This window comes from Apis mellifera, linkage group LG13 (assembly GCF_003254395.2).
Source record: "Apis mellifera strain DH4 linkage group LG13, Amel_HAv3.1, whole genome shotgun sequence".
NCBI lineage: Eukaryota > Metazoa > Arthropoda > Insecta > Hymenoptera > Apidae > Apis > Apis mellifera.
The window spans coordinates 2,575,482-2,590,025 of NC_037650.1; the positions used below are offsets into that span (position 1 = coordinate 2,575,482).

General features: G+C 45.4%; 1 long non-coding RNA gene across 1 annotated transcript; it reads right to left on the minus strand.

The window, feature by feature from the left end:
* Positions 1-2,733: 2,733 nt before the first annotated feature.
* On the minus strand, positions 2,734-9,412 carry LOC107964001. The gene is made up of 2 exons (XR_407590.3): positions 6,931-9,412; positions 2,734-4,463 (listed from the first exon to the last, which is right to left on the minus strand). It is a non-coding gene; the product is annotated as an uncharacterized LOC107964001 (long non-coding RNA).
* Between the last annotated feature and the right edge of the window lie 5,132 nt (positions 9,413-14,544).

A 14,544-nucleotide genomic window follows, 5' to 3' on the forward strand; every position in this document is an offset into this window, starting at 1 on the left:
GGGGAAAGCGCGAAGCGGCCGGAGAAAAGGGCCGGTTGAAGAGGGCAAAACGAAGGAAGGGGGAAGAATAGAGAAAGTCCGAAGTGGGCGTGCTCTCGCAAACACCGAGTCGAGAAATTATTTTTCCAACGGCGAAACACCGTCACCTTGCCCTCTCTCCCCCCTCCTCCTCTGTCCGGTCGAGCCAACGATCGGTGGCCCCTCGCCGCGAGGGGCTCCCCTCCTCGCTCCCCGACCTTCTCCTGTCCGTCATCGTGTTTCGTTATTCCAAACACAGTTGTTTTGAGCGAGAGGAAATTGGACGATGCCTAGATGTGTCCTTGAAAATAGAGCAAGAGCAAAATACTTTTTGAAAAAATTCTGATTTATTCGAATCCCAAATTGAAGAGAAATTCCATTAAAATCGATTGATCGTTCCGACGAGAAAAACCGTTCCCTGTCGTAAAACAAATTTTCTTATTTTGCACTTTTTCGATCCGATTTCCCTTAAATTAATTTCGAGGCATAAAGAGTAACTTTGCTAATAATGGACGATCTCTTTTCCCGACAATTCCAATCCCATTGATCGAAGAGATAGATCGAGATCGAGGGGTTGGAAACGCGCGAGGGGTTGGGTACGAGCTTGTCTTTAACTCGTGGCCCGGCCGAGATACCGCTATCTCGTAACTCGTCCATCATTTTTCCGTCAACGGGTTGTTGCACGCGCCCCACGTATCAGCCGATATAATGATAGCTCGGTGAAATTTTCCGCGCATTATTCGAGACGTAACACGTGCTCGTTGTAGCGCGTAATTCGTCCGGATCGGTGGTTGACAGGTGACAGGTGTGACGCGGGTCAGCGCGTGACATCTGTCAACTGTGAATGTTTCAAGCGACGACGGTGACGTCCGTGCCGCGCTGAATGCAGGCTGACGTTGTTATCGCGTTCACGCTACCGGTCGATCTAATGAGCTTGGACGCGCGAGAGGGGACGGCCGAGGAGGAGAATGTTTTCGAGTCGAGGATCGATTCGGGAAAAATTCGAATGGGAGAAGATGAAGGACACGGGTTTGTATATATACGTACACGCGATTGGATTCGAATGTAAACAACTCTCAACGGTTCGAGAAGCGACGACGGGTCGAAAAGGACGCGCGAGACTCGGCAGAGTTTTCTATAGTTTGTGTTCGCGCCCGTACAGTATAGAGGCATGTGGAGTAGATCGCGAGGCGTGAATAGAAAGAGCGTGGAAAGGCAGGTGGAAGGAGGGGGGCGGAGGGGGCGAATTGAAAGAGAGGCGAAGAGTGGGAGCAGGAGGGGAGGCGAAAGAACGAGAGAGTCGTTATTTGTCACGGTAAGCGGCCTTTCTCGCAGTATTATTTCCCGCAAAGTGTTATTAACTGCTCTCATATTTCGCCTTTTTCTCTACCGGCCGCTTGTTTCTCTTTTTTTTTTTCCCCCCTCCCCATCTCCTTCTCTTCCACCTCCTCCCGCCCCCCTCCTTCTCGTCCTGTCCCGCTGCTCCCTTTTTTTTGTTTTTAATCGTTAATAGCGCCCGTTCATTTCGGCGCTTAACCACGGCTGTCACACGTAGTTATTTAGCTGAAATATCAGCGGTAGAAACATTATGGTTTTCAACGAATGCGAAAACAGAAAGGTTGCGCGGGCATGGAAAACGGGCCGGGATAAAACGCAAGATAAAACGTAGAATAACTCTATTCCACATATATAGGATGTGGACGCGTACACGGAGGGGGGGAACAACCGCTTCATTTTCGAATATACACGGTTCGATTTTTTTTTTTCTCTTTTTTTTATTACACTTTTATTTTCGGGAATTTTTATCATCGGATCTCGAAAGATGGGCGATCGAGAAAGAAGGGAAGGGAGATAAATTCGAATCGATACGCACGCACATACACTTTCCATAATCGCGAAGGAGGTGTAGGGTAGGGTACAGGCTCGTGCGAAAGAGATCGAGCGAGGGGAGCGAAAGAGAGAGAGAGAGAGGAAGGTAAGCTGATAAAGCGAAAAGAGAGGTGGTTTCTGGCTACGGATAGTCGCAAATCACTTTAACTGCGCGTGGAACAGTTTGGAGCCGCTAATGGCGTCAAGTGTCTCGGATACACCATGGCGCTTTTGGGTTTTGGGACGACAGTTTCTACGGAAAAGACGGCCGAGGGATACCAAGATGCTCTGAAAATTAACGTGGCGTAATGGCGGAAGGATCGAAAGAGTGAAAAAAGGGAAACTATTTTTAACCACACTCGTAGAATAATCACGATTGACGTTCTTTTTTTTCTTTTAACTCGATACAAGAAACACAAGTTCGCTTTAAAACGAAATCGTCTAAAATTATCATAGAAAGGATCTCGTTTCGAGAATCTCGTTCATTGCTCGAGCTATTGCATTTTTCTAATTCCTCGTATTTGATACAAAATATTTCCGCAAACACGAAATCCATTACGAGGAAGAAAGTGGCCCGGGATCAAGAATATCGCATCATCACTCGATATTTACAGAGAATACATCTCTTCTTCCTTTTTTGCCCGTTTTGTAACGTAATTATTGCAAGATTGGAGAGATTCGTGCGCCATTGTTCCCACCGCATGGGCATTTATGCCAGCAAAAAGGAAGCGGCTATAAAAATATTCCGCCACCGTTGTGCGCGGGGAGGGGGAGGCGAGGGAGAGGGTAGGGGGGGTAGGTGGATAAGGGGTGGCCAACGTAGCGAGCTGAAATCGACATGACCGGTCGGCACAAAATTTATTTATTATTTTTGTCGTGCAATTTTGTATCGTGCCCAACTGCGGTGAAATTAAATTATTATTTTGCCGGTATAAATCATCGGTTCGTTGAGTAGGCGGGGTGAAAACAGGGAGGGGGCAAGGGGGAGGGGGGCAGAAAAGGAGGGATATGGATTCGATGGGAGTGAGTGAGCGAGAGGGAGTAACGGGTAAGTGTACGAGAGGGAGGGGGGAGAGAGAGAGAGAGAGAGAACATCCGTTCGCTTTAAATCCCCGCAAATGAATATTTATATTTTCCATTGAATTACTCTTTCGGGGCGGCATAATACGCGTGAAATTGAAATATATTCGATAAATTATTTTATCGAGTAGCGGCACGACTAATCGGTGCTGTATACCGCGTAAAATTTTGATATTGTCGGTAAGAATCCAACATTTCGGAGATCGGGATCGGGGTTAAGCACCGTGATTTCTCGCGCGTGCGTTTTAAAAAAAAAAAAATCGCGCACGTACACACACGCATATTGAATAGAACAGAAATTTCACGTAAATTTAACATTATATATGCTGATGGACGACTCATATGTTGACAATTGATAATGTAATTTGGATAGAAGAAAAAGCGATCGAATTCGTACGACAGACAGTATATCGATAATCAACTTAACCTATATCTACAAGCGATAGTGTATTTAGAAACGTGTCTATAACAAAAATTGATATTGATTAACCTAACCTAACTTACACAAATGATGACGTGCATAATATACTCAGCATACGTGTAATTTACACGCACGTGTATATAACCTAACCTAACTTAACCTATATCTACAAACGACAGCGTAATACGTATTGGATTCACGTATAATTTAAACGTGCTTGTAAGAAAAATTGATATATCAACTTAACCTAATCTATATAAATGATAGTGGTACACTTGGAGTAATTTAAATATATATAAAAAAAGAAAATTATTCGATCGAATTAATAAACGACGGATAAGAAAGTTATCCGTTCAAAGCCTATCCTTTTCGATCGTGTAAAGAATCGGCGCGGTATGATATATCGCTAAATCGTTACGATTTTGTTTTGTTTCCTTTTTTTTCCCCCCCTTCCTCCCCCTCGCCCCCCCACCGATAGCGGTTGGCTAGAACGCGACGAATCGCGTTCGCTCTCTCGCGAAACAATCGCAATGCGGTTCGATCGACGTTTATACGCGCGAGAATGATTGCAGTTCGTAACTCCGTGTAAAAGCCCATTTCGCGATTTCGTAATTCGAAATAATTATTGGTGCGCATTGCGACGGCCATTATCGCGGACAAACAGTTTTATATCGTAAACAGACGCCATTAACAAAGAAGAATTGTTCGGTGGTTTCGATGTGCTCAGCAACAAAAGCACGGTCAGATTACACGTACCACCGATGTAACTGTCGTAATAACGAACTGCGTGGATTAATTTCGCAACAAGCATTGCGGTTCGCAAAATCCACAGTTTAATCTGTAGTCACCGTTACCGCGGTGAGACAATCGGGCGAGCTGCGATTCGTTCGCAACCCATCACACGTCCTCTCGGTCCTTCGTTCTTTCTCGTTTGTCATCCGCCGTCCGCCGTTTATCGTTCCATCATCCGTGGACAGGTTGGCTGGCTGGCGGCTGCTTGGACCCATGCCTTACCACCTTTCTTCTCTACACGTACGTGTAACAATCGTGCGTTAGACACTCCTCCCTGTTTTTCCTACCGAGCAAAACGAAAATCTAAGAAAATTTACACGACGTAATCTCGAAATCGGGATTAAAACAATCGATAATTTATTACTTTATATTAAATAAGAATATTTAAAATTATTGCATATGACAACACGTATAAAGATTCGTAATTGGTCGAGATTACGAGATAAGAAATGATAAAATAAACGCAGGGAACGTAAGAATTGTTCGTATGAATATATTTATTTATTCATTTTTTTCTATATAGAAAAAGCGGGAATCGTGAGAAAAACGAGTTGGAAAGAGAGAGGGAAAGAGAGAGATGAAACGGAAGAGAAAGAGGAGAGTAAGATGAGTTAAGCGTTTAATAAGCTTAATCACGCGACAGATCTGTGAGATACAACTTGCTTCGCCTCCGTAGCGAGGCTGTAGCCAACCAGCAACCCTTGCAGCGTGACCCCTTCTCCCTGTGTTTCTCCTCTATGCATGCCACCCTCGCTCCGGCTCACCTCCTCCCTGTTGTACCATCTGCTGTTACTATTTTACCGGCGGTTCTACGAATGTACGAGACTCGCAGCACTCGCCACCCGTTCCACCGCACGACCCGCCGCCGGCCCCCCCTCCACCGCCATCCGACCCACCCAATCTACCCTGTCCACCCGCCGGTGTTCACTCGATCCTCTCGGTCCACTCGGTCTCTACTCGGTCCACCTCGGTCCTATTAACGGAAAACTGTTTATTGCCAGCGAATAACGGATCCACGGGGATTACACGTGGATCGCCACTCTTTATCATGCTCGGCGATCTCGTACGACGATTGCGAGGGTTGAAAATTCGAAATCGATTAAAACATTTTTCTTTACGAAGGAACTCGTTACTTTCTTCCCATTCCACTCGTATTCCCTTCGTGTTATACGCGGCGTCCGTATCGAAGAACGGATGGAGGAGGGGAAAGGAATCGATCTCTACGCGGAGAATTTAACATCGATCGAGAAAAAATTATTTCTTTTCTCCTTCTTTTTTTTTTTACTTTGTGTTCTTTCGTATTCGACTCTTCGAAGAGAGGAAGTTCGATGATCTTTTCTTTACGAAGGAATTTTCTTTTTTTATTTCTTATGTACTCGATTCGTTGAACGAAACGAGATTCGAACGGATCAGTATTCGCACTTTGTTGAAAATTCAAAATCGAAAAGTTTTCTTCACCTTCTTTCGTTCGGTTGCATTGAAGAAAAGAAAATCGAATAATTCTTCATAATCTTTCTCCCTTCATTCGTATGTTGAACGCGGAACGAAATCTAACGGATCGCCATTCCTCCTATTAAGATTCAAAATCGATCGAAAAATATTCGTCCACCTTTCTCTTATACTCCAGGATAACGGATACTAACGAATAGTTTGCCAACACGGAACATTTGGCATAACCGAATGTTGGTTCTCTTCAACGAACGTTATCGGCGAACAATGAGACGGAATCGCGCCGGGGATTCCAGCCGGAATTGCATCGTCGAAAATCGGGGGCTCTTCCCGAATGGAAGGCCGATCGATGTGTCTCGCGAATATTCAAAGATTATTCGAAGAACGTTGCCTCTCTTCTAACACCGATTCATAAAAAAACATAATCCATAAAATCGAGAGCTCCTCTATTATTTGGAAAATTAACATCTTTTGTCGAGAAAGAAAGAGCAAGGAAGGAAGGAAGGAAAGAAGGGAGGAAGGAACGGGTGGTGGAAAATGGATGAAACACTCCGAGTGGCGTTAAGGCGACGGTATTAAGGCAAAGGTGGACTGGCTTCAAAGGTTTTCCAAAGCTTTCGTTTCAGCCGCGATGGTGCGGTACGCGCGATTAGATCGTCAACCGTGGGATAATTGAGGAAGACTGTCCGATGGAAATCCCCTCTTCTCTCGGCTCTCCCTCGGTTTAACTCCGGCACCGGCACTTGCCCTCCTCACGGAATATGCATATTTAACGAGTTGCCAAGTCCGTGGCCGCGAAAGACGCCCTTCTTCCCACCCATCGCATTCCCAAGAGACGAGCCGCTTATTCGGAAATTACCCAAGTTTCTCACCCAAGAGCGGTTCGCACCTTAACCGGAACCGATCATTCGTGATATTTCGCATTTCGGTGAAGATCGAGTATATATTCGAAATATCGCGAGAAAAGACGAAAAAAACGCGTAGCAAACGAATTCTTTTTATACGAAGTTTCGTAATCCGAATCGATAAACGAACGATCGATTGTTCTGGTAAAATTTTGCATTGGAACGATTGATACGATTACATTTGTATATATTCGATCGACAAACGAAAGCTAACTAAAATGAATATACGTGTTTCATAAATAGTTAAATCCGCAAGAATGAACGTTTGAAAGAAAGAAGAAGTTTATAGAATTACTAGCTACGAATATTTGCAAGGAGAGAATCAAACATAACCTGCGAAAACGTTAACACCAATGGTGGGCAAAATTTAATAGTTACGAAATTAAAGTTACTTACATATAATAATTTATCGTTCAAAACGTGATAATAATCTCTTAGCTCCGTATACAATTACGAGTGGTAAAACTTTATTCGAAATTTTTAACCCGTCACTTTTTCAACAGCGAGTCTACACCTTCTATACTCACTTTGTATACACGTTCTATGCACGAGTGTTGAAGCGAAAAGAAGCAGAGGGCAGCAGCAACGATGCTTAGAAGGAGAGAAACCGAGGGGAAGAGTGGGTGACGAGTTAGGCGGTCGAGCAAGATTAAGAGCGGTTGTCAACGGAAAGGTTTCGCAGCGGGCCGTGATGGGTCGTGATGGGTCCCTCTCGCGGTGGATCCTCGCATAAGTGGAGGGGGGGGGGCGAGGGGAGGGAGTGTGACGGTGGCGAGTCCGCGTGCATAACGGGCAAGCGGCAGCATTGATACGGCCGGATCACAGCCACCGGACCAATGTATTTTACTGCCCCGAGGCTTAGCGCTATCGAAGCACGCAGTCACCCGCCATCACTCCGCGCACGAGTATGTAGTGACGGTAATAGTCACTATATCATTGGCTCTTGGTAATACCCTGGCTGCTGGCGGTGCTGCTGATGCTTCCCTTCGCTCCTGCCCCCCCTCTCGCGCTCCCGCACCACTCCCCTACCACTTTTCGTTCCCCTTCGATCGCCATCCTCCTCCTCCTCCTCATCCTCCTCCGCCACCCTTCTCCGCTACTCGCACGTAATGTTCGAAATGAAAATGAATGTATTTCGGATAGCGATAAATACCGCAGCGATTCGGTCGCGTCGCGCGATTCTCTCGCCCACCTTTGCGCCACTTTCGTCCAGCCTTTAAACGACGCCTCTCCCGTATCTCTGTGTATGTATACACCGTTTATACACCGCGAGTTATATATCTTTCGCTCATTATTATTATTTTTCTTTCTTCGCCGAGAAGAGAGATTTTTCTTTTCGAAAAATTATGCGTATCTCACGATTGATCGAGGAAATTATTATCGATTTAATTTAATTATGATTGAATTTATTTCAATTTTTTTTTTTTCTTCTAAAACTAACTCCCTTCGATATTCGTATTCTTTTCTCGCAAATTACGAATTCGCGGAAACTTTCAGAGTTGCGAAATCATTCTCACCTTTTTTTTTCAAAAGTTTGGAATCATCGCTGCGAAAATATCTTCCGTAAGCTTCCGTAACTTCCTAATAAAAAGAAACGAGATTTGAATTAAATTTTCGTATATGCAACAGTAATCGCAAGAAAGAAACTTATCCATCGCCGATGACAAAAATAATCGTGGAAGAAGAGAATTATCGCGATAATAAGATTGACGTGGATGTCGATGTCGATGTTGTTGTCGGTCCGGCGATAGAGAGAGTTTCGCTCTCTATCTCGTCCTCGGTCGCGCGGCTTTGGATTCCAGATAGGAGGGAGGGGGGGAGGGAGATTGATCCGAGGTAGCATTACTTCTGGTTAGCCTCCGAGCGACACGCTGTTAGTCTTCATTCCTCCCTCTCTCTCCCTCTCTCTTCTCGTAACCAGCCGCAAACTCCAAGCTCCTCGCTTGATTGCGTCTAGTTAGAGCCATGCCAGACCCATCAGTCGTCTGCCGCGCTCGTTCCACCGCCATTATTTGTCTTTCCATTTTAAGAGTCTGGAAAGGTGTTGCGACCCTCGTGTAAGCATAGTTTTAAAAGAAACTGTAACAATACAAATGTATATACACATATATTTTTCTCGTTTCGATCGACGCGAAATTGGGTGACGGGAGGGTCACGGGTTGCCATTTTCTTGGCGTGACAGAAAGTGAATAGCGGGTTGGTATGCACGCGGGTTAGGAGAGCGTGCATACGTATACGTCTGGCCCTGGGTGTACGGGGCACGTGAAATCCGATCGTAATTTTAGCCGCACCGCGCCTGCTAATCCATTCATACGCTCTCCGAATCCTCTCTCCTCTCTCTCTCTCTCTCTCTCTCTCCCTCCCCCATTCTCATTCTCATTCTCGCATTCGCTATCTAGCGCTCATGCCGCCTCTACTCTTTCCCTCGCCATTGGTGCGGCGATGTACACACCAGGTCGGATATATCGGCCGGTATTTCAGCCGCCATGCGGAGGTAATGGATTCAGAAACGCGGCGGACACCGCGCGCCCCGTGTTAATAACAATCCATACTTATTGCCCGCATATTTTACCGATCTCCCCCCGCACCCTGCCGCTTGCTACCGACTATATTACAACATATGGAGAGCATAAACTTTTATGGCTACCCTTCTACCGCCGCCCTTCCACCTCCTCCTCCTCCTCCTCCACCTCCTCCTCCTCCTCCTTCTCCACCGACCACCTTTCGCGCGCTACCCATCTAACGACCGGCTGCCTGTTTCTATCCCCCTCGCCACCACCCCTCATTCACTCTCCCTTTTCTCTTCGCTTTTTCCCACCTTTCCCTCTCCGCGGCCGCTCTCGATCGAGCTTTATCCATCTACTCTTTGTTATTTATTTTTCTCAGAAGGGGGGAGGGAGGAGAGGGAGGAGTGTATCCTCTTTCGAATTCGATCCTCCTCCTCCTCTTCTTCTTTCTTTTTCCTCGAAGAGTTACACGCAGTTTATTTAATTATCCATATCGAAATTAAAAATTTTTCGAAAGATCGATCAGGATCGACGCGGCAATTTGCCCGCATTATATTATAATTTATAACTGTGCCTCACCCCGTTCAAGGACTATTTGGATGTGAACAATCGGCACGCGGCGACAATACGCGACCTTAAATCATAATTTGGTTAATGTGGAATGTAACGTCGAGCGTTGGCGGAAGCGTCGTCTCCATATACACGCGCGCCTCCTCCCCCCTCCTTGCATGGATCGGTGCGGGGACAATGGGAGAAGGAGGGAGGAGGGGAGGAGAGGCGAGAGAACGAGAGAGGACAGGCGTTGCTTGTTCGTTTGTTCGTTTGTTCGTTCGTTGAACGGCCAGTTTGGCCGACGACTGGGATAGCTGGCACGCTCGCGACCACGTGCGCTTGGTTCCCTTGGTGCGAGAGGGATTATAAATCGCCGGCCAATGAGCGGATTCCATTTGTTATCGCGATCGTTGCCGCGCCGGTTAGATGCCGGTTCGTTGCTTCGCGCTTGAAATATCGCGGCGCGGCGACAGTTTCCCTTCCCTTCCCTTCCCTTCCCTTCCCTCTCCGTCGATCGTCTGGAAATTGGGAAGCTTGAGAGTAGTGAAGGTTTGCAAGGGAACGTGGAAAGAGATCGATTCTCTTAAATTTGTTCTTATATACGTTTCAGGAAAGTCGTGAGTCACGAACAAGATCTCGTGTGGATCGACTAAGTAATTCATTGTTAACCGAGGCTTATAAATGAATCGAGCATGGAAATCGAATCAAATCGGTTTTCATCGATAATCAGAACGACACTTGTATTATGTAACACGAAGATGAATTCGGTAACGAGATCATTTTTTCTTATTATATGTATATATATATATATATAAACGAGAGAAAGTGCATCCAAACTGTGCGGAAAATGGAAAAAGTAAATACAGGTTATTAATAATAACGTTGGTGGAGCAAAAGCTATATCAGGGGTGAAAAATTAGATAAAAAGGGGAAAATTTCGAAGAATTATACATTGACCACGTCTAATGTTTCTGATATATCTGATATGTCGAATATTTTGAAAGAAATGCATATAAATATATACACAAGTATGTACGTTTATGAGAATATTCGTTTCGATTTGTATCGTTTTGTTTAAGACGAATGATCGAGTTGGTCAAAAGACTGAACGATGCAACGTTATTAAGTGATGCAAGTATGCGTATGGTCGGGCGAGCGCGGATCGCTTCGAAGTAGTTTCGTCCTTTCCTGGTCAGACTCGTTCGATCAATCGGAGTTAAGAATACAAGTTCGCGAATAATACATTCAGGTTATATGAAGATAACTAGTAACTTTTAACTAGTTACTTTTCTCGGTGCTCGATTCTGTCCAGTATTAGAGGGTGCTATTAACAAGTTAGCTTGAGACGTGTTTTACAGAAGCGATTTTTTGAACTCCATCGTAATTACAATTCATTAGATCTTTGAAATATTTCGTTCGATAAATGATGTTATTCGGAGTAAAATACCGGAAGAAGGAATCAATGAGGTTATTTCTATCGATCAAAATGTCAACTCGACAGATTAAACGTGTTGTACAGCGTGCGTATAGCGATTATTTTAAAAGAGAAAAGGAGGAAAATCTGGAAAAAATGTGAACAAATTATTTATTAGTTATATATCATTGTATTATATTTGTAATATGTAGCAGATTATTATTTTCTCACAAGTAATGATTTTAGTAGAATAAAAACTTTTTAAATTAATTCATTTCAGCTACCATAAATATCGAAAGAAAAAACCAACCTACTTTATCTTTCTTTTTTCCCAAAATCCACCAAGAAAAGGAACCAACAAGATCGACTGTATATCTCCATTTAATCACAGTTAATATTTTCGAATTTCTCTTCGATTCGTCTCTTCCTCCCCCCTGAAAAAAGCGCGGGTAATCGACTACTACTTATCGACTGTTGATTATCGACTCGGTATAGAAACAGGAGTTCGCATTCGCATTCTCGTTTCGCCGAAAAAAGTCCCCTGTATTCCGTACGAAAAGGCATAGAGTTTCATCTTGGCGAGATTAGGGGAATGACGAGGTGGAGGAAACGGAGAAGCCTCAATGCAATCCCGATTAGACGGGAGGAGAGAGAGACGAGAGAGGATCGAGGAGGGGGAAGAAAATAGAAGAGCAATGGGGGAATGGAAAATGGTTGGCGCGAGAACCATTTCGAGGGGCACCACACGGACGGCGCGCGGACGACGGTATCCCGGTTTTTTGATATCGGCCGGTTCTCGCCGCGGCGGCGGCGGCGGCGGCGGCGGTATCGAGCTAACAATTAATTATTGGCGGCCGCTTCAGAGAGGGCTGCCGGCAGCCGTAGTTAAACATTACGCGTTCCATATCTTACTGTGCTATCTAATCCCCCACGGGGGCTCGAGCGCTACTGCAGTAATCTCGTTTAATTGCCGGCTGTAGACGCGAGAGTCCCGTTCAATTAGTTTTTCAAATAAACATTAGTTTCCTTAACACGCGGTGCCATAACGTGGCGGAGGATGAGGACAAGGACGAGAACGAGAACGAGGGCGAGGATGAGAGGCTGCGGAAGGTAGGGAAAGCGAGCCGATGGCGGAAAGAAGATAGGAAAACGGTCAAATCGGTGGATGGGGAGGGGGAGGAAGACCGAAAGAGAAGAGGTGGGGGGCCGGGAACAAAGCGAGAGGGGGCGAGTCGTGAGAAGGTGGGAAAAGGCAGAGAGAGAGAGAGAGGAAGGAGGAGAGGAGTCGGAAGGCAGGTCGAGGTAGAGGTGACGGAACGGAAGGGTGATGGCGGAGGAGGAGGAGGAGGGGGCGGACGGTGGTGGTGGAGGTGGTCGGGGGAGGGAGAAATACCGGTGTGGAAGAGAAGGGCGGTGGTGTCGCGGCCGCGGGGTAAGTAATTAACGACACATTTATACGATATCGCCCACGGGTGCGGCGTAGCGCTCCATGCCGCGCTACTACGCCGCGTTAAACGGCCAAGAGACACAAACCGGCGGCGGCGGCGGCGGCGGTGGTTGTAGTGGTGGAATCTCGTTCCTAGCAAATGTTCAGCTAATAGGAAACTATCGTTGGATGCTCGTCGATGGATAATGATCTAACAATGGTTCGATGAATCGATCGATCTATCGTTTCTTTCCAATTTCAATTTTTTTTTTATTCTTCCAGCATGGATGGACGAATGTATTGCGACCGCTACGCGGGGTAATCGGATATAGAAATCGGGGAAAGATCGACAAATCATTGGACGAAAATACGACGGGACGCGGAGAAGGGGAGGGGAGGGGAGGGGAGGGGAGGGGAGGCGGGATCGAGGGCGCTCGACTTTTGCCTTCGCGCGAAACGGTTCTCGTTGCTCGCGCGGCTGGTTATGGTGATGCGGATTATTCACTAATATGATTTACGACGTATTACCCCGACGTGCTAGCGCGCGCGACTCACAATGCGCACATAATGTGAGGCATAATTTATTAATTTTACTAATGGCTCCTGCCCATTATTATTGATTTCGGGCCGCGCCTCGTTCGGACGGGCGCTGATTTATCCCGGTCGTTATCGGCCCCATGTTAAATCGTCCGCGAACCAGGAGCCGCGAGAATACAATTCGACGACTCGTGTACTTTTCCTTTCCCCATTCCGCGCCTGTTCCATATATACCTGTCGATATATAACCATCGATGCGAGTGGATATCGCTCGTGCAAACCGTTAAGTCTCCCCCCCCCTCCTGCTCTTTCCCTTCCTTTTTCCCCTTTTTGCACGTGCACGTTCGTAGGCCGAAGAAGTGGTCGAAGAAAAAGGAAATTTCATTCTCTCCGAGTGTTTCGAGTGCTCGACTCGATTCGACTCTTCTTCCTCCGAAGAATTATACATTATTTTCCAATTTCTCTTATCCTCCTTCTCGTTCCAAAAAAAATTGCAATACGTCCTTTCTTTCTCGAACAAGGAATTTTTTGGAAAAATTGGAGATATTCTTGAGGAAAGGGGGGAGGGGTAGATCTTCCGGAGTACGGGCCACTGCTGCCATCTTCGCAAACCACGGATGCCGGAGTTGCGGTGGGTCGCATCATGCTTGGTCCTCTCCTGGTTGAAGGAGAGGCGAAATGAAAGGGAAGTGCGCGCGGGCGCGCGTACGTGTACGTGTATATGTATGCGTACGTGTATACAACGCGAGGAGAGAAAGGGAGAGAATTTCTAGGATAAAGACAAGATGAACTCAATATCCGTTGTTTCCATATCGCCGTCCGTTCGTCTGCGACCCGTGTGTCCCGCTCCGCCAATCTTTTCCCCCTCCGCCCTCCCCCTTGTTGGAAATGTTATTGCCCGCTCGTGATCCTCCTCTCTCCTGCACCGATATTTTACGAGACATGCGATCGCCTCCTCGACTCAGCATCAACTCCTATCACGCATTAACCCTAGATCGATAAACGTTTGTCTAATAATAATAATAATAATAATACGCCTCTTTTCTTCCGGATCCTGTTTGGAAAATTTAATTCTTTCCTCTAATAGATAAGGAAACGTATTTATCAATTTTTCCCCACGAATAATAATAATAATAATAATAATAAGCCTCTTCGAACTTTTTTTTCCGAATCTTTTTGGAAAATTTAATTCTTTCCTCTAATAGCGGATAAGGATATTTATCAATTTTAATTTTTCTCTACGAATAATAATAATAATAATAATAAGCCTCTTCGAACTCTTTTTTCTGGATCTTTTTGGAAAATTTAATTCTTTCCAATAGCGGATAAGGAAACGTATTTATCAATTTTAATTTTTCCCCACGAATAATAATAATAATAATACGCCTCTTCGATCTTTTTGGAAAATTTAATTCTTTCCTCTAATAGTGGATAAGGAAACGTATTTATCAATTTTTCCCCACGAATAATAATAATAATAATAATAATACGCCTCTTCGAACTCGAGAACTTTTTTATCTTTTTGGAAAATTTAATTTTTTCCAATAGCGGATAAGAAAACGTATTTATCAATT